This window comes from Tympanuchus pallidicinctus, unplaced genomic scaffold (genome assembly GCF_026119805.1).
Source record: "Tympanuchus pallidicinctus isolate F22 unplaced genomic scaffold, pur_lepc_1.0 scaffold12, whole genome shotgun sequence".
In the NCBI taxonomy this organism is placed as follows: Eukaryota; Metazoa; Chordata; class Aves; order Galliformes; family Phasianidae; genus Tympanuchus; species Tympanuchus pallidicinctus.
The window spans coordinates 9,717,337-9,742,286 of record NW_026294637.1 but is presented as its reverse complement, the minus strand read 5'-3'; the positions used below and the strand labels follow the sequence as shown (position 1 = coordinate 9,742,286).

Sequence of the window (24,950 nt, the reverse complement as noted above, 5' to 3'; positions counted from 1 at the left end):
AGTTTTCTGCCACAGATACTGTGGTAGTCAGTCTGTAATAACTGTATGTTTCAAGTTGAAATGCTACTCAAGACAGAAGACCTGAGATCTACAGAGAGGCACGAGGAACACTGAGGAGCCAGGCAGCTGGGGACACAGATGCTCTCAGAAGCAGCATTGCACACCAGAGTGCAGCCCTGAGGGATGACCTGCTCTGGGGTCAGCCATGTGGGGCTGCAGCCTCTAGGCAGCCCTGGTAGACCAAACTGGTTGCAGGTAACCTCATCCTCAGAGGAACTGAGGAGGATCAAAGGTGACGTGGGAAAAATAAGGGAAGTTGAGACTAGGAGAGGAATGGGAGGAGGGAGGTTTCTTTGGCAAAAGTTGAGCCTGAGGACTGGAAAATACATGCATTCAAGTGTTTAATTCGTTTCTTTTTCTTTTTTTCCTAAATAAGCAATCAGAAGTTTATGTTAATTAGCAGTACATTAAATCATGATAAAATTCTTGAAGTCAAGACTTCTGTATGTAACACATACACGTGTACCTGACAAATTGTTTTCAAAGGACATCATTCAGTACAAATGACTACATATATTTGACTGCAATATTTTCTAGTGTTAAGCAGTATTCTAGATTCTAAGCTGTTCTCTTACTTTACCCTATAATAAATCCTCTCTAACACCTCTCACTTGGTAGCTCTTGCTGCAGCCAGCTCAGTAATGTCACCAGCAATTATCAGCATCTAGAGAGATCAAACAGATAGCAAAGTGCATTCTATGTACACTTATTCCATCATATGCTCTGTCTGCAATACGCTTTATCTTCAAAAGCACTTTAGAGTATCAGCAGCTACAACCTCCAGGGAGGCAAAAAAGAAAAAAATCTTTTCTCAACAGTGCAACATAGTTAAACAGCTGATTTTAGGCAGTAAGAGCAGGTGGTCGTCCATACAATGTGCCATATGTAAATAAAAATAAAGTTAAATAAGACCTCACTAGGGCCACTTTCCCATTCCATAGCATATAGACTTCAACTGTGAAACTTCAGTAACAAGAAATGCTAATCCTGATTTGATCAGCTACACCATGGTTCTCCTTTAATATAGTTCTTCTGAGACATGAATTCTGACAGGTGCATTGAAATGGGTATCAGAATGCAGAGTTCAGCCTCAGAATGAAAAAAATACATATTGTTTGAAGATTCTTTATACATGTTTCCAGCACAAAAACCTACTGTGTAAACATCTGTAGCAACTATACCTTCACAAGCAGAACTTGTCCTGACAGCATTATCTGACCAGTAAAATACCTGCCAAAATGGTCAGCAGACCACATGATTGATTTCTATCTATAACCTAAAAACAATAGATAGTAAGTAGTTACGTTCTTATAAGAGAGAACACTCAAATAACTGCATCAAAATTGCACACACAAAATGTTACAAACTCTTGAGCTCAGATGGCAGTACATAAATTACAGAAGCAGAGTCAAAACCTCTTGAGGTAAATGCATGAACCAAGTTAATTAGATATTTAATAGGAGCCTCTCAAACAGTAGCTATAAAGGACAGATTAAAGCAACAAGTCTTGAAACAACGCATTGAAACACCATTCCAATTTATACCAGTAGTTAGGAAATTAAATGCTTGATGGAGAACAATTGCTGGGAAAAGAACACATATCAAAAGTGTTGGGACATAGCATAGATAAAGCGCTACCTGAATCTGCAATACCTTAATTATTTTTTATTCTGCACAACAGCTGATATGCCTATACTTGACTGTCATCCCACTTACACAGAATGTAGACATTGCACAGAGCTGCTCCCAGCTATTCCAGGAATTCACAGAATAGATTCCATTGCTAAAATAACCAGTCGATGATTATATGAACTTTATATGAACTAGGAAAAAGGGTAAACCTTTCAATTACCTCCAAAAGGAAGCAAATGTTTGAAATGTGTAGGTTCCATACATAGATATATGCATCTTAAGCACTCTTCTGTAACTTAGTCCTCCCAATAACCTATTGCTGAAAAATCTTTTCAGTTTTGACTTTTGTTCTGAGAACTGGAGGTAGCTCAGAAAATATTCATTAAATATTTTTCTCATCTTAATTTTCAGTCACTATATGGATCATACTAGAATAAAGATAATATAGAAAAAAAAACTAATACAGCAACAGCATCTAATACTTGTCTTTTTGTTTGATTGTTTCTGACTTACTGGGGAATTAAGGAAAGAATTCCTGACTACTTCACAGTGCTGCAAGTGGTTAGTATTTTGAAGGGGGGGCTAGGGGCTGTTGCTTTCATAGAATGGCTTTGATTGGAAGGGACCTTAAGGATCATCAAGTTCCAACCCTCACTGTCAAAGACAGGGTTGCCAACTGCTAGATCAAGTACTAGATGAGATTGCCTGGGACCCCATCCAACCCAGCCTTTAACACCTCCAGGAATGGGGCATCCACAACCTCTGTGGGCAGCCTGTGGCAGCACCTCAGCTCTCTCACTTCTGAAGAACTTCCCCTGACATCTAATCTAAATCTCCCCTCCTTTAGTTTAGTACCTCCTTCCTTCAGCATTTAAAATAAAACTAAGATCAAGAATGAGGTAAAACTCTTAAACCAAAGAGTAACAGATACAAAACCAAATTCACATCATTGGACTAAATATTATAGCTAACTGCACTCAATGCAACATTTGATTGTCCAGATACAGATGGCAGAGAAGTTGGCCCACTGTCAGGTCTGCAGGGCAAGATAAGCAGTCATTCTGGGAATTCCTACAAAACCATACAAAATAAACAAGTACAGAGTGATAATTCATCCCCATTTAAGTTAATGGCAAAATTTGTACTGGTTCCACTGAAATGAACTTCTGCCCAGAGGAAAGCAAGAGATCAGTGAAAATTAGTTACTCATCACACATGTCTCGCCCTGAATCAACGTGGATTTCTGTAGTAGTAAAAAACTATTTTTCTTCTGTGGGTACTGTTTGTTTAATAGTTGCAGACATACAGTTCTGAGATAATAATTGACTTTGGTTCACAGAAAAAGAATAAATGTTAAAAACAAATATTTCAAGATAAGTTTATATAAAAAAAATCAGCATTGTTTATAGAGCCCTGTGTTAGAACCATTGGATGGAAATCAGAGTGCTTGACACTAGGTTAATTAGATTTGAATAGTTTCACAGACAAAAAAAGATAGAATGCATAACAGGAAAATACTATTCATCCCTGTAGCCAGATTGATTAAATTTACTAGAGTTGTCATCAAGACCTTTTGGAGACTGCATTCATGATTTTGTTTATGGTTCTGTAAAAAGAAACAATATTGACTGCTGACATTATCATGGCTTGCAGTTTTTCCCCCTTAATTTCACTGTAGCTGAATACATAAGAACTGATGCAACTTCGTCTCCTTCTGAAAGCAAAACAAAACAGCAACAGCTGCTTCTAGTAAAATAGGAAGATGCATCTGCAAGGCACACCTTAAGTCATGAGGTTCAATGTTCTTCAAAGGCAAATGCCACACAGTCTTTACCATGAACTTGATTCACCTTTGGAGATCTGTAAGCAGGAAATGTTTCCTACTGTAGGCCTTACACAGATACCAATGAAGGTACACATCTACTGAACCAAATTTTAATGGTGTGGAAGATATTTCTTCCTCTGACATTAAAAACTTAAAACATAAGGTACTGACCTTATCTGCTCCCTACCACAGTCTTCACACAGCACAAACACTCTCAGAGTAGAGTGCGAGGCTGAAGGTCTCAAGAGAAACACTGGAAACTGAATCTTCATTGGAAACCAGGGTGATAACACTGTGATAGTAAGAAGAAATATAAAAAGATGCCTACAGATGACTTTTGAACAAAACATCAGTGGCAAACAAGTGGCAGTGAAAATGCTTTGTTCAATGAAGCACTTCTGTTTGTTATCTTTACCAGATTTGATTCTGCTCAAGATGAACTGGTTCAAATTTTAAACCATTTCAATATATAGTCTATGTACATAAATAATTGACACAGTATTTAAATTAGGTTTTCTTAATGAGTTCCTTATATAAATCTAAACAGCCTTGAAATAATTTCCAAAACTGAACTGTTTCAAAATGTCTCTTGCACTGAATATTGACTCGATACATTGGCCAGTAGTGCAATGGGATACTATGCAGGGAGCTGAAGCTCCAAACTTGCGGGGAGAATATTGCACCTTCGGTTGTCAGAGGCGGTAAGTTTAGGAGCAGTAGCAAATTATTTTATTCAACTTTTATTCACACTGTCCCTCAAAATCAACACAGCAACTTCAAAGACAGCTTGGAGTGGAACCCATAATCCCAAAGATAATCCTGTCTGCATGTTGTGACCAGTTCACACCTCAGTTTGCAAACAAACTTATGTTACACTTCCATTTACATAAGAGATTATCATAGAAAAATAATGAAAAGTAATATGTTAAAGCTATGACAAATACAACACATTTATCATGCCACCAATTGCATTTCTTACCATACATTTTCCTGGTAACTCCCACAACTGGGTCTTTACAGTGTACACCTACAAAATAAAAGACAAATAAATACAAAGACTTTTCCCTCTAATTCATAGTCACTTAATTTTTAATCAGGTCCAAGGGTACAGACAGCATTTCAACTTTCAGTGGATTTCAGTATATACAAGTTATAGAATCATAGAATCATTTGTGTTGAATGGCAGCTTTAAAGGTCATCCTATCCAACTCCCTGGCTGTTCAAAGCCCTGTCCATCTTCACCATCAGTGTTTCCAGGAATGGGGCCATGCACAACCATTCTGAGCAATCTGTTCCAGTGCTTCACCACTCTTATCATTAAAAATTGTTCTATTTAATCTAACCTAAATCTCCAGTCTTTTAGTTTGAAACCATTTCCCCTTGTCCTATCACAACAGACCACAATAAAAAGTCCATTTCCTTCTGTCTTATAGCCCTCCTTTACATACTGAAAGTCCACCATCAGGTCTCTCCAGAGCCTTCTCTTCTCCAGCCTGAACAGCCCCAGTCATCTCAACACCTTACAGATTTTGAAAACTCCGTGTATCAATTCCAGTAAAGTTTTATGTACATAAGTAATCCTTACAGAAATATAATCCCTGGCTGACCTCAGTAGGATTGTTAGCGTGAGAGAAGGTGGCAGGATTGGTCTCTACGTTTTCATAAATAACATAGAACATCTCCAGATGAACGTTCCGCTGTTAGTTTTTATAGTGTCTTCCACAGCCAGCCCACATGGTCTCACATTTGTAGCTGCCAAAACAACAACAAATTAAAGTTTGGTTTATAAAAAGGCCTTGGCCCAGACTCTGCATATACAAGTTCACATGCTGTTTACCCTGAAAAAGGTGTGGAACTGACCACAATGAGGTGACAACCCTAATTCCACTCACACACGAGGTGGGAAAATCAATAACACAACTGCACGAATGAGGAAAGGACACTTTGTTTTTCCTGGCTCATGCGTGAACAAGCTGTGTTGTGTTAATAAAGAAATGAGGTCATTTTGTAAAGCAGACTGTAGAGCCTCTGCCTCTTCCCCCTTTGTACATATCTACATGTAAATATAGGGTTTGATCAAAAAGTAATGCCTCCTATTTTACTGTGTTGGCCCAAAAAGCAGAGGCAGATAGCGGTGGTATGACAGAGACTGAATAGAGACCAGTAGTGTTTTGTGTTCTTTGTATCTGTCCTAGTTTCCATGCAAGTAGGAGACAATACTTTGATTGACCTACACGTATATGTGCACACATTTCCATGCTATGTTCCAATTGTTCAATATACAACTACTGCACAAATGACCACACATTTTAATTCATTCAGTTGACAGTTTTGTTAGTCGAGAAAAAAGCCCTGTAGATCAGCGTTCCACAGAACATGTATGAACTCATAGCTGTCAGGAAGGTTCATGATCTTACCTTACTTGCACTAGAATTTGTAACTGAGCATCTCTAGTTCTTTTCCTTCACAAATGTCATATTTTACATGGCTAGAGCTTTGGTAAACAAGGTATGGCAGGTATAACTTAATTGCCAGGTAAAACTTAAATGCCAGAGTACCCCAGATGTAGTTCTAAATTCTTAATACTCTTCTACCTTGCTGATTACAGGATTATTTGTATGCGTAGTAATTGTAACATCAACAATTTTAATAATAACACTGCCAGATTAGAAAGTTTCATATTAATTTTTGAGAGGCACTGATGGTGCAAGGCTAAAGGGACCAGGTCAGTAGGCAACACTGCCAGCTCAAGTATGGGAGACAGATTTTATTTGAATATCAATTCCTGAAAAAGTCTTAGTAAAGTAGTGGAAAACTAAGAAGTCTTACACAAGAAATAAGAGCAGCATCTCAGTACTGACACATTCAAAGGTGGCTACAGATGGTAAACGCATAAAAGGATAAAAGTTTCCTAAAATATGGAACCTGCTGGCAGTTGTTTCATTTTGTTTCTTTTTTTTAAGAATATATTGAGGAATTTTGATCATTCAAATCTCCAGCATTTCTTCATACTAAAATAAAATATTCGGAAATGATGAATAAAGGCACTTTTATACATGTTGGCTGGCCACCTATGTATAACTGATCTTTATTTTCTGTGAACTTAAGAGATGCTGGCAAAGGAACTTCTGAGATTATTTGCTTTGGTTGCTCAAATAGAAATTAAAATTCCTTATAATGTGACTTCCTCTATAAATCAGATAGGTTACAAGTTTTCTGGAAACTGACATCATTGTCAGAAAATTACAGTTAGAAGCACCCTACTAAAAAGGCAAATAGGTCAATCCTTATGCGCATCTCTAATGCGTTCATGCTGTCTGTATTAAGTACATTAAGTAAGCTATCACAGAATTTGTTCAGAGATTTGCAAATTGGGATTTTTCGTTTTCCCAGTTAACTGCTTATCTTAAAATCTTTTGAGAAAAGAAAAACTTACAGAATTAATTTGGGGCTCTTGCCATTAGACTTTCATCTTTACCATCATAGTTGTAACATTATGTTCAAGGTAATCTAGGGGTAAGGTGTGAGGTTTGTAGAGTCAAATTATTAGATCAACAGGTACAGCTGAAAAAATGAACACCCAGACACTGACAACCCACATTACAGTCTGAAACAGAGGCAGTCAAAGCCCATGCAAAAGTCTGTGTATTAAAAAAAAAATCCTAAAGAGGAATCCTAATGTGTAGTGATCACTTCCCATAATTTAGTTTTAAAAATTCTTCCATTGTTTCACATACATACAAGTTCTAACAAACAAGATGCAAAACTGAACCGTATGAATACACATACAAATGCAGACATGAACTACTATTTTGCTTTTAAATGCCAGTAATTGTTGCTACATTTCTGTTATACAAGAAGTGACCTTCAGATAGCATTTGAATTTGTATTCAGATCCATTCAGTTAAAAAACAAGACAATATATTACAAATTCTTTGTATTCACCATTATATCAGATATAACGTATGTTTTACGGTCCGTCAACTTCACAAGGTTTGGAAATCGCTTAGATTGGCATCCGGTTTCTGGGTGTAGTATCTCAAACCTAACACTGAAACAAACACTGAGCAACTGATAAGGCAATGCAGTGAAGTCACCCGGCCTGTCTACTGTAGCCAAAATAACACTCTTCAGTGCCCTTTTTGTTGATCCAGCTATCTTGTAAGAGTAAGAACATTAATTAAAAAGCTACTTAGTTAAACCAGATGACATCTATTTTATGGCCAAAGAACATATGATACATGGAGATAGGAAAGAAAGGAAAAAGCAATCAGTTATCGAACATCTATGAAAAATGGAAGCACACACTGAAAATAATAGAGCAATGAGTACTATATGAGCATTCTTCATCTGAAAGAACAATGTGAAGATACAAAGCTTTGTTATAATACACCATCCAGGCACTTAAGATGTCATCAGTAACTTCTTCAACTGTTAATTTAACATTCTTAATGCACCCTTGTTTCTCTAAAAACTTACAAGTACATCCACAGTGAAAGTAACCTCTTCAGAGAATAATATTTCTTCATAAGGACTACCAAAAAACCATGGAAATCTCTGAACAGAGATTTTAAACATTCATTGCGTACAATAAATTGCTCAGCCAGCGGACGACAGAACATTACTCAGCTACTTAAAAACGACATTAACTGACATCAGTCTGGTTTGCAGCAGAAATGGGGAACTCTTGACCTACCAAGTATGAGACTTGGTTGTGGTTTGGGTTTTGTTTTGTTTTCTAATTATTACATTGGTAAGTCTGAGAAGAGCCTTGACCAAAGACAAATGAATACTACATTACTACAACATAACCACATCCTGTGTATTATTGTACAGTCTAACTTCTGAGATGTTGTGCATATATTTTATGAAAGTGAATTATAGCAAGATTTCGTTTATTCTACAAATAACTTAGCCCTCCAAAATATTTTAAGTATACAGATTTCATAGCAAATGGTCAAGTTAACATTTCCTGTGGGTGCTGTGATGATACAAGTATGTTAAAACCAAAAATATAACTTGCTTATCCACTATAAATTCAGTGGAAAATTTTAATACAAATCAAAATGAAAAAACAGTGCAAAGATCAACTACATTATTTGACAAGTGCATGTGCAATTTAAATTTTTTAAATTTACCCTGATTTATAAGCAACTTTTGGCTAAAGCTGTTATTTGGACACCCGGAGCTGCTAAAGATACAGCAAGGTTACAGGATTGAGAACGGAAGCATTTCAAGGAGCTGTACATCCTATCCATGTTTCTACTGACATCATCTTTACCTCATTCTCAGGTTATTTACAGTACTTCCACTGATTGATGTAAATATTTTACTTTTAGGAATTAGTGAGCAAACTTGACACAGTTCATCTTTATTTTATTTTAGCTGGCACCCCAGATCTTACCCAGATATATTGATACAGCTATGCATGTATATCACTACAACTTAAATGTACTTTTATTCACCTGGTGAGCTAAGTTGCATATAAATCATCATCACTAAAGGTGTTTCTTGCCTTGAAATACCTACGAACCATCAAACATTTCCATATGAAAAAGCTTTGCCAACAAAAAAAATCACACTTGCAAGATTGAAACCAACTGTTAACCAGCAAAATCAGTAAGTAAATAAACCAGTTTTTCATGGAATCTTAGGACTGGAAAGGATTAGCAACTTCCTCTAGACTACTTTCTACCTCAAAACAGTATAAGGTCTACCTAAAAAATTGCTGGCAATGCCAAGAATGACTATTCCACCATCTGAGAAAACATATACAGTTCTCTATTCTCTTCATTTACCAAGCATCTGATTCAGCTATAACTACATATGCCCTATTCATAACTGACATGGAAAATCAATTTTTGTTTTCAACAGCTTTTTACATACCTGAGAGCTGATACGAAAATTCAGCTTTCAGAGAAGAGTACCGTTTCACCTCTCCTTCCTTTAAGTCATGCTTTTAAAGCATTTAATTGTTCTTCTTCGTATTTCTTTTCTATTGAGAGCCTGCACTGACCCTCAAATGTAACAAACAAAACCAATCATACTGAAGTTGAGGATATACTGGTCTTAATAGACCGGATAGATTACTTGATACTGGACTGTCTTTTTAAGCACCTTGAATAATGCCTCCTTTTCCTTACAACTTCATTCACTTTTAACTCACATTAAAATTTAACACAGTATGGCACCAACCTCTTTTTCTATAGAACTGTTACATGCTAAACTGTTTCCATCACTGCATTTAGGCAAGAAATCTCCTAGACTCTGAGAAAAGATTTAAAGACACAAACAGGTCTTTAAACCTTCAAATCTGAATCAAACCAAAACTCCAGGAAAAAAAAAAAAAAACCAACACACTCACGTACTACGTTTACTAAGGTGAGCCAAAACAGCAAAAATATCCATGTGAAGCATACTGTTTTTTCTAGTGTTCATCAAAAGCTTTCCAGTACTGTGTAATTCTAGAAATTGTAATCAAAGGTTTAATTGCTGCAATTATTGAAAAACATCCCCTTCTACAGACATGGAAAGGTTATTTCCCAAGGCTCAGAACACTAACATATTTTCACAATTATTCATGCTTTTACACAATCCTTGATTCTCTGTTTTCTGGAGCTGTGCCAGCAGCATTAGGAGCTGTTTCCTCTTCTAAAGTTACCACTGTGTGACTTTTGGAATATACAACGCAGCTGCAGTTCAGAGTTTTCTCTCAATTCCTCTACCTGGTTGCAGGAGTTATGGGTGGACAGAAAAAGCTACAATTCAAGGGATTCAGGAAAGACATCTCTTTGCCTTCCCCCTGCCTGCTAGATCAAACCGCCTTAGAAGCCAAAGCTATCTACTTCTTTCTTATCTACTTTTCAGCATGCAGAGATCTTGCAATCAGCTTTTAATTTATCAACAGTAATGACTACCAATTTTCAGCTGAACAAGAGGTGTGTGTAGAAGAAAGTTGGCTAAAAAATCATGACGATTTCAATGATATGAGCTAAGGAGTATTAAATGGAAGCAGCAGACAGCAGGCACAACAGGGAAAGGAATACTAATTTGTGAAACTCCTTGCTGCAGGATATTGTAAATGTTGGAAGACAAAGCCTTTGACAAGTATTAAAGCATAACCTTTAGTTAAGAAAGTCCATCAGCTGTAAATTGTTGGAAGTGAGGAAATTAATATGAGAAAGCAACACTACACACTTGCCGTAGCTCTATAGTCTCCATAGCTGTTTGTTGTTGGACACTTGGGACAAGGTTCCTGACAAGACAATATAATTTGTCTGGCTTGTTTGGCCATTTTTAAGACCTAGTAAAAACTTCCAAACAGAGTGTGGAAGATTTTGCCCAAAGAATTTACAAGAGACACAACTGCCAACACATGTACAAAAAAAAGTTGTTAAACTAACAAAGATGACTTTTTTCCTATAGAAATGTATTTTTCACTAAGAAATTTGGAAAGGAAGAATCTTAAGGCTCATCAGTAAGGATGATGAAAAAGATTAGACACCATAGTTCTTTAAGTCATCATTCTCAAAATATTTGAAGTACTCAATAGACAAAGTTCAGGATCTGTGCATTAAACAGCTCTAACTATCTCCCCCACTGGTGTCCCTTAGCAACAAATTAACTTAAAACATGTTCAGCTTGCAAGGACTCCACTCTCAACCACTCTCAGCCCTCTCCACTGCTTCTTAAATCACCTATCGGTTTCCTGAGGAAAAAAGCCCATATATCAAGCATTACAAGAAGATAAGAAATATAGATTACATCCTTAAAAAAAAAAAAAAAAAAACACAACAGGAAATCAGGAAATTCCAAGATAGATTTTACCTTGGTATAAATGCTATTGGCCATCTCTTTTGGTGAATATACTTAGGTAGTCATGTTGTCAGTGCTTATCCACACACACCTTAAAACCACAAAGAGAAGACCTGGGATTTACCTTTAAATCAGAACACATGTTTCTCTTCTCTTCCTAAGTATAAAGTAGAAGAGTATAAAATGAAGTACGTCTCAACCAACTTCAAAAATGAAAAAGATCATTCAGCGTAGTAACTGATAATTCTTTTTTTCCATAGTCAATTTCTTTTTAATGAATCTCAGTAGTGAAAAAAAGTAAACATTAAAATATTTAGGTGCATTATGTGTAAAAAAAAAAAATAAAAAATAATCACTTTTCTTAATTTATAGGCTTTGAAAATACAAACTAACCTGAGCAGAGGATTCACGGAAGATAAACCAGAAATCCACAAATGGGAAAGCATAGATTACGTGGAAGAAATAACACAAGTACTGGCACATTTTAAATAAGGATGCTGAAGCGCTGGGCAAAGCCATTGGCCAGAACTGCTTCTATTCCCTCCTGGCCACTGATGCCAAATCCTGTGTGCGCACCTGAAAGCAAAGAGAGTAAACGTACATCTGCTGAATAGCTGAAAAACAGCTGTCAGCTTATCCAGCTATCACATAGACAGCATCAGGCAACAGATGTAATTTCTGACAATGGAAAACGTTGTCCTAGACTAAAACAGACATGAAATAGAAGAGGGAATGCTCTCATTAACACTGATGTTCAGTATTTATACAGTATTTATATAGTCCCTCCAGCATCAGTAGGTTAAAAAACTCCCTGCACAAGCTAATTATTTTATTGTGGTTATTATATAATTCAACAGTTTCTCTTCTTTATCCTTCCACATCCTCTTTAATTTTTTTCCTTTTCTGTTGTTGCGTCTAGAAGACCACATCCCCATTCTCCACAGCAAAGTAGACGAACAAAGGCATTTTTATATATTGCTAGCCAAGTTTTTCTGGGTTTAGATAGCAACAATAAAACTGTTAAATTAAGTTGATCTGTTGTATTATCCTGTGAATATTCAGTGGAGTCTTTCTGCTGTTTTCCTACTTCAGTAACATGCCATTGGAAGATGGGGTTCTGGGAAGTTACAGGACAAGGCTGCTTACAGAAAGATGAAAATATGAACATGAAACAACCATTATAAGGAAGTTATCTGACTATGAAATTTTTCAATTTCCCACCAATTAAATAAAAAGATTTCTTTACTATATAGTCACGCATACCCGTTATGTGTTAAAGAAGAACTAAAGAAGCACATAGGTTGCTCTTGAAGTAATACCACCTATTTATTTCCATGGAAACTACAACAGATGCAAAGAGCACACAGACCACTATTTGACTGAGCAAGTTATCAGTTACAAAATACTTTTTTCCAAAACAGCCATCCCCACTAGCTATGCATTTTCTCTATGTTCAACCTTTACTGCCACATCTCCAGTATCCACCTCTGACATGGTGGGCCATAATAACAAAATAGGAGGCATTATCTTCAGAAAAGCCTTCAGATAACCAACTTGTTCAAGTCCTTCAGTCATATTCTACTATCAGTACTTAATGTAAATATTTTTAACTATAGCAGCAACCATGCATTTTAGGGAAAAAAAAAAAAAAAGCATTTGGAGGGCATTGTGAAAAAATACACTTCCCTACAAATTTGAAAGATGACTAATGTTATAGGACAAGAAATAATCCATCATGAACTAGTAAACACAAAGATAACACATCTTCCTGAGAAAGAGGAATAGAGTGGACAAAGCTGCACAAGCAGTTTTGAACGGTCGCCTTATTTCTTCTGCTCTTTCCCAGGCGTCCGCCTGAAGATAGACCCTAGATTAGACATTTAAATCTGATTCAGGTTAGGTTCACCCCACACAAACAAACAAATTTCTTTATCACAGTTCCTTTCAAGTGACAAATAATGGTATCAAGGCAAGTTTGATTTTTCTTCCTCTTCAGAAATGGAAGAGTGTTTATCATTTTTCTCAGTAACAGGGCTGCTCTATATCAACACTTCACTTTCCAAATTTGCCATTACTTTTGATAATGCTGTCAGTATCTTCATCTCCTATTATCTTCCTGTGCTTCCTAATCAGCTCTACAATTCATGCATTTTGTAAAGGAGTGACTTACCAGGAGTTTTACATCTGTAGTCAACTTGCAAAAAATTTCTCCTAATTAGTTCTAATAGCAGAACTCTGAAAGTTTCTGGTAAGTCACCTGATTTTGCAGCTACTATAAAGAGATGATGTGATGTTGGTCATTTCTTGCATTTAATGACTGGGGTGTTGTCTTTTCCAGCAAAAAAAAAAAAAAAAGAAGAATTTTTAAGTAACTGAAACTTCTACTAGAAAATCTCATTCCTACTCAGTAGCACAACCCACCCTCTTACCCAAACGTAATCACACATACAGCATACTTAATCACAATGCACACAAGAAGATTATAGAATTCTTGCAAGATGATTTGATTTCACTTTTATCTACTAAACACTAAAAATAAAACTCACTGAATTGGCTGTTCAAGAAAAACCTTGAGCTTTCCAGCTGATACTGAGGATTACAAAGTAAACAAAGACTTAAACTGCGCTGATGACTCAACAAGCATTTAGCACAGGAATGTGCATTTTTCTAACCCTTGTTAGATGTACTTGGAAGCACATCCTATCATTAATTTCTACAATAATGTTCAGCCATACCCTCCAACAGTTGCATTTGCTTTCATATCTCATACTGCAGCAATAGTCAGAAACACAAATTCTGCTTTAGCATAAATATCCTATAATTTAATTTGTTGTGAAAGTTGTTATATTCCAATAACGTAAAAAGAAAAATCTTTGTGAAATGAGAATATTAGGAATCTTGTGGAAATTTTGGAGTGCTATAAATCACAGGACACAAGCTGTGAAGTATGAAGAAAAATACACACCGAAAGTATGAAAGCAGACTCAGGAAGCCAGAGGAACAGGTAGAGACTAAAGCTACAAAACTTATGTCTTGGTAACGATATTCTCAAGAATGAAGCTGGAAGCTCTGCTAAATCAGTAGGGCAAAAAAATTTGATTTGTATTGAAGAGTTCAAGCCTCATCCACATAAAAGTAACAGAAGTTATTATGACAGGAACCAGATTTTCTAAACAAAGCAAATTGTTCTGGCATTCCCATGAAATGCTGATATTTATAAAATCCACTGGAGGTGATTTAATGGCATTAATTTGATGCAGTAATGATTTTAAGGTCAAGTTGTGCTCTCTTAACAAAATCAGGAAAAACTGTTGTACTACATCTGCCTACTTGCACTTCAGTTAATTGGCACTAATCCTGTGCTGCTCATCTCATGCAGTAACAGAAATGATATAATACTAATTAAGAATAGACAGTCTCACTATAGATCTAGATAACTTTAAATCTAAAAACATTCATATTCATGCAGCATGGGAAATAAGTTGGAGGAGATAGAAACTGAGGTGCAACTAGAAAACCATGATCTACTTACTATTTCGGAAACGTAGTGGGACAAATCACAAACTGGAATACTATGATTGAGGGCTACCAGCTTTTTCAAAGGGACAGGCAAGGTAGGAGGAGCAGGGTAGTTGCTCTCCATGTTAAGGAGTAGATAGACTGTGAAGAGCTGTCTCTGAGAAACAGAGGCATTGGGTTCAGACTAGTGAAGGACATCTGGTGGACAGGGTCTACTAAAGGCCACCTGAGGCTTTCTCGCTTTAGCTGCAAGGTGTCACCTCACAGACTCTCATCCTGATGGGGAATTTCAACCACCAAGACATCTGCTGGGAAAATAACATAGAGAGCTGCAAGCAGTCCTGGAGGCAGGCTTGGCTCCAGGTAGGAGCCATGGCCTGGTCAAGTTTGTGATTCTGAGGAACATGGGCCTGGCAAAGAGCAGAGACAGGATTCTGAAATTCAAGAGAGCAAAATTTAGGCTGTTTAAGGAGTTACTGGATTACATTGCCTGGTACTGCACTTGAGTCAAGGCAATCCCAGATATACGTATGGACTGGGAGAACTCAGAGTAGCCCTGCAGAGATGGACATGGAGTTCCCAGTGAATGAAAAGATGGACATGAGCCAGCAGTGTGCCCTTGTGGCCTGGAAAGCCAACAGTATCCCAGGTTGCACCAAAAAAGGGATTGCAGGGAAGTGAGGAAGGGGATCATCCATCTCCACTCTGTCCTCATGAGGCCCCACACTGAATACTGTATCCAGGCCCAGGGCCACCAGCACAAGGAGGATGTGGAGCTGATTGTGATAGGAAAGGGGAGTGGTTTGAAACTAAAAGAGAAGATTTAGGTTAGATCTTAGAAAGAATTTATTTTTTTCACTCAGAGGATGGTGACATACCAGAACAGGATGTCCAGAGAAGCTACAGATGCTCCATGCCTAGAGGCTTTCAAGACCAGGTTGGATGGGGCTCTGGGTAGACTGATGTTGTAGCTGGCATCCCTGTCCATGGCAGGGGGTTGGAGCTAGGATGATTTTAAAGGTCCCTTCCAACCTAAGCCATTCTATGATTTACAATTTTGGGGATTTCTTCGGTTTTGCTTTTAGAATACTCTACAAAATCATACTGATACAGTTACAAGTTATAATGATACTCAGAAGCCTTCCCTGGATGAGGCACTGATACAGATGAAACATACATAAGCAGGTTTTTTTATTGTTTTCCAAATATATTACTCCTATTCGCATAAAGGAAAAAGCAGTTATTTTAGGTTTTTCATGGTACATGCTAGATAACCCACTATAAAGGCAAGTACTGGTAGAATATGATAGCAGTAGGACACATTTGAGAGTCCACTCATTTATCTCATGAAGACAGATTCTTTATTTAAAACTTAAATCAATACCTGTTTTTCCCTCTTTTTCTTTTTTCCTTTTTGGTAACTGTAAGAATAACTAATATTATTGTACATAACTACTATACATAGTTACTTTAATTTAGTAAATACTCAACTTAAGTGTTAATAATAGAGACAAATTAAATTATTCTCAGCATATCTAAATTGTATAAACAGCCACAGTCCAATATAAATGATTCTCATAGATCACTTCTGCTGTTTTACTCCTCCCTGAAAAAAAAAAAAAAATGCTTTTCAAAATATAGCACAGTTACTTGTTCAAAGAATAAGCTCATACAAAAAATACATGGTGCTTTAATAGCAGAAATCAAGAGCTCATCAGTAGCGAGAGTAGTGACAACAATCAAGAAGCCTTAAAATGAACACTGGTGACCAGAGGTGAGCTGCTGCTTTCCCCTTCGTATCCTCACAGCTGGGACAGCGCCGCCACCCAAGGACAGGCCGACTTGTGCTCGCTGATGGCCACCTGGTGGTTGAACTGGCAATTCAAGATAACAGTGCACTCCAGTTAAAAAACCACCTGAGTGAAGACACTGTAAAGAAGAGAAGCAAAGACTGATCTCTGCATATGAGGGTGAGCAGTTAGGTATACCTCGCCACAAAATACTGCACGGAAATTATTAACTGAAGGAGGAAACTACTAGAAAAAATATTCACTTAATTGAACAGGCTTAATAAAATACTGTCACAGCTCTTTGTGTAATTTCACATCCAAGATATACATTCATTAATAATGAGTTTGAGATGAATAGCTAAGTGTGAACTAAAGAGTCTTTATGGCAACTGTGAAGCAGTGTAAGTAACTACAGAATTATGACCATTACTAAATGCTTCATGCAATCCTGTATGTGAAGCAGTTGATAAAACAGCCATTCTGATGAACTTTCCATATATTCTGACATTAATGAAGGTCTTACATACCACATTTTGAATAAGATATACTGCTTTGGCTGAGAATATAGCCTTATTTGTCCTAACTGGTCATTGGGTGTTGTAGCTAGAAATTGAGCAGGTATTTCTTTTTTGAGTAATAGGGTTTCATGATCCAAATTTATGAAGGAGCTGTGACAAATAGCTACCACACTAAGAATAAACCACACAAAATCACTTCAAAACACCAAAAAGTATTTTGAAAAATGCCTGCATAGGCAGTAAGCTGGGTGCCTGCTACTCTGCCAACTTACCCTCTGCTCAGAGGCACAGAATTGATAACTCATAGCTGTTACAAACTCATAAAATGCAAAAAATACAACTCCTATGAATTCACATAACTTCTTGTTCAGAATTTCGCATGCAACTTTACCTGAAAAAAATAAACAGAGGAAAAGAGTACTTACAACTAACTTCCAATATGAACTGGATGCAAAAACTTTTTAACAAACAAATATTAGACTCTAGAATAACATTCCCCCCCTCCAAAGAGAAGGAGCAGTTCTCTTCGTGCCATAAGAATTAAGTTACACTAAAATATAAGAGGTGTCATTCTGCAGATGCATATATAATCATTAAAGCTATTTTAACAATGGTGATGATGACAGACTTTACTGAAATGAGCCACAGCATGCCAGGTGGGTTACATAGTCACAATGAAAAAAACAGCAACACAAATACACAAATGAGAAGCAGGTTAAAAAAAAAAAAAAAGGTAAGAGCTGGAAGAAACTGCTGGGTGTCATGAAAGTTCTGCCAGTAAGAGCTACATTAAAACTTCAAATTGCCCATCATTTACACTGGTACTGCTTCCTCTGTTTATCTCACTTCATGAAATTACTGTCCTGTAACAGAACTGATTTGGCAGTCGTCATATTTCAGCTGCTAGGGGATCATAAACAAGCTCAGTCTGTGCACAGGAGGAGAGAAAAGGAAATAATCTTAACTTTAAGCACCTGAACCAAACACATAGATTTTCCAACCCACAACTCCAGCCAGTACAGACAAGTCAGCAAATAAGAGAGAGTTCCCTGAATCATTTGTTAGAGGACCTTACACTTCCACTGACTTCGGAGGAAAACTGGGGAACCTTCACAGTCAATCACATCACCTGCCAAACTTGACTCATGTGAACACCTCCAAGGCTGCTGACACAGGCTGCCTCAGAGAAACAAGACATTCTTTTGCACTACAAATGAAGAGCTCTAATTAAATCCTCAGATAATAGACTAAAACAGAAAACTAGCCAATAAGATCCTTATCTTCCCTTTAAACAAAGATTACACATAGGGAAGAACATGACGCATTACGCTTTAGAACTAAGGTTCCAGATTCACCTGATAAGAATTGTTTCTCTCCCCCCAGCAAATCTTAAGCTATCACAATAAACAACCTACTCTTAGAGTGAGAATCAAGCAGGCATCGTTAAGAAGTCATGCTACCTATCCTTTGCAACGTCCATCCACTATTTCCTTACAAAATTCACAGTGCAATATCTAGATTTTCAAGAAAATATTAGGGGAGGAGAGAAAAATTTGTATTTCCAGTCTCTTGCTTATGATAGAGCTCCTTACTGTCTGCTGTGTCATAAGCCAGGATGCATTTTCAGTGGCATTATGACAGAATACTCTTAGTTTCTGTAAATGCTCTGGTAAAAATAGGAATGATCTTCTAGTTAAATACTGCGTACTGCAGACAGAAAACCATGGCTCGAGACAAGTACAGTGCATGTTTAACCACAGAATACAGCTTGTGTTTATTTAAGGAGTGTACTGGAATGCCAGTGATTCTTTTCAGCTGTCCCATTGCTTCTTCCCCTCCCCCTCTCAATTTGTTTAATTTTTTCCATGGATGTAATTAAGCAATGCTCAAATTTGGAAAAACTAGCAAACATACGTACTGCATAGCAGATGACTAGATATTCTAAAGAGATTCCATTAGCAGTGCCTTGGACATCATATGATGCAAGACAAAAGCAAACACTTGTAGCAGCCAACTGGAATTAATTCTTCTACAGTGACAACAGAGGTTGCAACCTACAGCTTGGAGAAACAGAAAGCTAAGAGTGAAATCAGAGGCCACCCACATATCCAGAGGTGATATAAATCAAGTGTCCTAAGCTTGGTCACTAGTTCCAAATTAACAAAGCATCTGTCCTTAATTCACATACCCTCAAGGTTAAGAGTGAAGCACAAAATAAAATGTCAAAACTGAACCGCACTGGTTAACATCAGATTACCCAACTCTGTAGCTTGCTGCAACATGCAGTAATTATCCACTACGCAGTCTAAAACATGTTTGGTTTCACCCAAATATACATTTTGCTTTGATAGAAGCAGAGTTCCTTCGAATTATAACTGTTAATAGAAATATCATCTAAGATCCTCTCAGGCTGCAATACATCACAGAAATGTTTCTCTTCCTTGCAGATTTTTGTTTTCACTTTGAAAAAAAACCTTCTAGCATGAGCTGTATGTTTTGTGCTATGCCACTACACCGATACTTAGAATAACAAAGGCGTAATTCACGTGAAGTCTAATAAGTAAATATTTAAGAAAAAAATGTGTAAGAACTTTCAGCTGATTGAGCCAATTTACCTCTTGGAATGAAGTCACAAGAACTCATAGAATCACATTGGTCAGAAGAGACCATTAAAGACCAGCTGGTTCAACTCCCCTGCAGAGAATAGGGACACCAACAGATCAGGTGCTCAGAGCCCCGTGCAGCCTGACCTCAACTTTCTCCAGGAAAGGTGCACCCACCACCTCTCTGATCCAGGACTGAATTCTGTTTGCTCTTTTCTCCACAACACCAAGCAGCTCAAGCAAAAACAGCAAAACAGAAGATCAGATCTTATGGCTTCCTGTTGTCATCTTACACCATTTTATATTCTCATACTTCTTGGTTTTATACACATGCAGTAATGTCCCTATCTTTATAATCTCCATCTCTTCACAAGAAAAGACATCCTGTCCTGGAGAACGAGTGCTGCCCCAAAAGTAATGCCTCCTATTCTATGCCAGCCCATGATGGCAGAGGCAGATGTTGGCAGTATGACAATAGAGACTGAACCTTCCTACAAGTGTTCCATTCCACGTTGTTGCCATGTGACAGATGGCAGCAGAGGGCAGTCTGACAAAATGGTGTCTGACATACAAGTGTGCACGAAGCAAAAGGGTAGAACTGAATTTCTTCAGGCACCTACCAATATTCATTGATGCTTGCTGAACGTTTCTGGAGGCCGAAGAGTGAATGTGAGTACAGTGAGGTGGTGGGTGGTGCATTTCAGCAGCAGCAACGGCTGATGCAGATTGTTGTGAGTACGGTGCACACGCTCTTGTTTAGCACTGGTGAAAATGCATAGTTAATGGCAGTGGCTATGTTGAAAAACAGTGTTTTGTAGCTGAGAATCTGTTCTTTTCTAACAATCTTATTATGCCTATTATTGTTTCCATGGAAATAAAAAGGAGACAACTTTCAGAGCGACATCAGTATGTTCAGAAAAGGTGCTTAACCTGTGTGCTCTGAATAGCTATTTGGAAGAGTTTCTTCTGTTTTTGAACATGCAAGTATCTACAGAGCAAAAGCAATATATTCTTATGAACTTGCTTGGGCTATCCTACAGGTATTTGTCCATGCTGTTCAACCTTTTAAGATATCACAATGTTTCTCTTAGATATTACAATTTACACTGGATTATTGAAAAGAAAATCATATTCTAAGAAATCACAGGATTGTTGGAAAGAGGCAAGTGTTTCACTCCTCAGTGATGCGGATTTTGGTTGCCTATTTTGTCACAGTATAGAAGAATCCTGATTGTAAGCAACTGTCATTAGATGTACAGAAGCAAGTTTATCAGTGGCTCATTTTAATACCAGCTCAAAACAAAATTTTAAAATCCTCAATACTTGAAGATTCTACAGTATTATCCTTCATGCAATGTTCATAGCTACTGCAACTACTACATAGCAACCTGTTCATAGCTACTCCAAGCCTATTGACATCTAGAATTCCTAAATTACAACTCCATTTCTCTTACGTATTATAAGACTAACCTGTTTTTTATTTAACGGTATACTATTCATTTGTAAAATGGTTTTTTACTAATTCATAATTCCAAAGACACTGAGCATTGAAAGCTAAGTCTTTTACAACAGAAAAGCAAAGAACCAATGATGAACTCTTGCAGGTTAGAGAACCCAACACCAAAGTAACATTCATGTATTTGCATATGTCACAAAATAACAAAACACTACAGTGATTGATGATAACAGCATAGGGATCATAATCAGATAGTGATTTGTGACCAAGCCCTTGCTAAATCTACACTTGAATTCAGCTGCTCTATGGTTTCATTTCTTTAAATAGGATTTATGTTTGAAGCCTGATTTCAGCTCTTCATTTCATTAACCATTCTAAGCTAAGAGAAACATGCACACGCTCCTAGTCCTTTATGCTATCAAGAGAATCAAGCACTAAAACATGTGTAGATGTTTTGCTAAACAGGTTTTATTTTTATCCTTTTTCACTTCCCGATAAGCTGTCACAATGACCACATGGCACTGGATGTTTTCTTGTAAAGGACTCCTAAACCTTTTTCTAGTATAGAATTTAGTATTAACAGTCATGAAAAATATGTAAACTTGCCGTAAGTTACATAAAACAGATCACAACAGCAGTCAAAAAAAATCAGACTGCTAGGCAAGACTATTAAATGCAAAATGGCATATACAGTCCTTTCATTCAGGAAAAAAAAAAGACTAAAATACACACAGCTTCTGATATTTTTAGTCTACTCTTACTTGGAAAAATTGAAATGCCTATAAAGTTCCAGTAACACACTAAAGAAACGAACACTGTCTCAGCATAAACATTTGTTCCAGTGTTAGAAGTATTTGCATTAGTTTAACAACAGTAGAAGTTTAGGCAAAACCACTCTTCTGTTTAGCAGAGCAAAGAATGAGTTTTATTCAAAGCATCAAACTAATATTTTCACTTCTATAGGCTATTGAAGGCACTATTATAAAAAGAGCCTGTATTCTGCCCAATCCACCTCTGTGCTTGGTAGGTCCTAAAAACTGAAGTTCAAAAGTATTCGGGGCTTAAATTTAACATTCTTCCCACAAAACTTAATTTGTGAAGTCATGCATGAGTTTAGACATTACATGGCATTTATTTCTAAACAGAGCACTAAGAAAACCTTTTCCATATACCAAGAAAGGAAATAATATTCTCTGAAATTCATCCCAGTCAGCATCAAGTAATTTTGATGAAAGAATGGTAAGAAATGTTTCATTCAAGCTACAAGCAACCCCATTTATAAAAGCAATTATAATCTTCATGTCTACTACCATGTATTCATGATTTAATTTTTTTCAAGATTTGACTCATCTGTATAGAAGTCCTTATATTCATAGTAATTGATACTATTATCAATTGATACTACAAGTGAAATTGAAATTTCACTTAAGACAACATTCTACCACTACATCCTTAATTGCTCATTAAAAACAATTTCCTGTTTATCAAAATAGATGAGGGAATGAAAATAAATGCAGATTAAATGGCATGCTACAGTTAATTGGCTTCTAGTTCATATGCCATGACTCCAAATAGATGGTTTTAGGAGTGTTCACTCATTTCAATAGATTGAATAGAAATCCTCCTCCAGAGAAGGAAGTATATCAAACCTTCCTGTGAAGGCTTCTAGCATCTTCTCCCATTGGTACAAGATCTGATAGAAAAAGCCATAAGTCACTTCAGCTCTAGAATTACCACACTTTTCATTGGGCAAAACTCTTCTGTTTCTGAGAAAGGAAAATTAAAATGCAGATCCTTGCTTAGTCTTTGTAATAAAATTTCCTGAACTTCTCTGTGGAAACAAGTGATTAGTTAGTGCCTCAAAAGGACAAAGTCCAGATCCTGTAAGAAATACGGAGGAGAACAAGGTGTTTTTTTTTTTTAAAGAAAAAAGAAAAGACTTAAAAGATTTGGTAGAATTGTAAAATATGAAAAAATGACAAGATGTTAATGAGCTCCTATTGTTAATTACTCTGTAGGAAGTGCCTACATGGCAATCAGTCCTTCCTTGTATTCTCTCTGATGGATACCTTGACTTTCCCAACTCCTCCAGAGCCAACATTTTCCTGTTCTGGACAGGGCCTCCATCTTAGGAGACAAGTTTCTGATACTCTCAGGCACCCACATACCAATCTGTGGATCCAGAATATACGTTCATAATGATCTACCTACAACAATAGGACAAGTGGGATCATAGGATGGTCAATATGACAGCCAAACTAAGTGATTTCACTGGCATCTTTTATCTACCCAGAAACACACTTGCAATTTCCTGCCCTTTTTCTTGGCAGCTTCCAGAACAACGTTCTTCATTCGTCCACAACTAATAAGCAGAAGTATTTAAGAGTCAGATCCTGTAAATTTGACTTGTAAACCTCTATTTTTTAAATTTTTGTAACCTGGCTCCATCTAGAACAAGACAAAAAACACTTCAGGAAGGTGGTAGAGTTACTTCAATAATTTTTTTATTATATTCAATAAAGATGAGGTATAACCAAGGTTTACAGGAAACTTAAAATGAATATTTTGAAAGGGTCTCCACGGAAACCATAAAGCAACAAAAAAGTCTACCTTTTGCATTTCAGTGTTTGGGGAACATGTTTTGGGAAATGATAGCAAATACCCAGCAAATACATCTCAGGGAGAGAATAGTGGTGCAAGAGCTACAAAGGGAACTAGGAATATTTTTAATTTGGAATTGAACAATGAGAATTGTATCGTGCCGTTTTCTGGCTTCAGAGGGTAAATTTTCAAGGTATTCAAGAAATGTAGAGAATAGCAATATCCCAGACAACAGGCACTCAGCAAAGTGAAAAATGGAGATTAAATGGAAACAGAAATAAGGCAGCGGACTTCAAGAAATCTTCCTTGAACAGCTTTTCATGTCGCCAGCATTTGCCACAGTATTCTATATAGCATTAACTAAAAACATAGGAAAAAGCCATGCTCATCAATAAATAGTACTTTAACTACTCTAAGCAGAAGCCTGTTGACTTTTTTACCTAAAGGTACATTGGGTGTAAAAATAGCAGCTTTGAGGGGTTTCTAAACATTAAATAGAGCAGCGTTTCCCATCTTGTTTCCTGAAGTTATTAAGAGTTAATAGAGTGCTTCTCTTTAACAGTAATACAGCAGTTTTGAGCTACTGGAGTCAATTTCAGAAGAAAAGCACTTAAAAACAGGTTTGCTTGCTTTTAGCTAAGATTCTAATATACTTGTTTTATGGACAGAAAAACAGTTTAGGTATTTGTGTAACTGTGAAATATGCCCTGCACTATCAATGTGCTAGGTCATCTGGCTTAGACATTCACAATACTTCTCTTTAATACCGATCCAAGTACATGTTGTTCTGGAAAGAGTTCAACAGCAGTATTTTCATCTAGAGCCAGAATGTACTGGTTTTCCATTTCTGTTGTCTTCTGTACTTTATCTTCAGTAGGGAAACATATATTAGTTGCAGCATATTTAACTTAATTTGGTTTTACAGGTGTGCTAATGCATTTGGATAATCTTTAAAGAAAAGAGTTGTAGGAAATGTAATTATCTGCAGTATTTCTCCAGATAATTTGTAGAACAAAGCTTAGGTCAAGATACTAGATGATCAAAATGGAAGTTTTAATCTTTACTAGCAATCTAAATGGAATTTTAGATCCACAGTCTTCAGAGTTTTATATCCCAAAACAAGTGCTGTAT

At 36.8% G+C, this 24,950-nt stretch overlaps 2 long non-coding RNA genes across 8 annotated transcripts in view; both read right to left on the bottom strand.

Annotated features, from left to right (window-relative positions):
* Positions 1–24,950, bottom strand: part of LOC128075572 (uncharacterized) — a 72,053-nt gene that overhangs the window by 27,648 nt on the left and 19,455 nt on the right. For all 7 annotated transcript variants that reach the window (XR_008203898.1, XR_008203897.1, XR_008203900.1 and 4 more), the window contains exons 3-5: positions 5,125–5,269; positions 4,497–4,544; positions 3,689–3,809 (exon numbers count right to left, since the gene is read on the bottom strand). This is a non-coding gene — a long non-coding RNA (uncharacterized LOC128075572). The remainder of the gene's footprint in view (positions 1–3,688; positions 3,810–4,496; positions 4,545–5,124; positions 5,270–24,950) is intronic.
* On the bottom strand, positions 16,476–19,092 carry LOC128075573 (uncharacterized). Its single transcript, XR_008203904.1, has 3 exons — positions 19,078–19,092; positions 17,432–17,550; positions 16,476–16,725 (listed from the first exon to the last, which is right to left on the bottom strand). It is a non-coding gene; the product is annotated as an uncharacterized LOC128075573 (long non-coding RNA).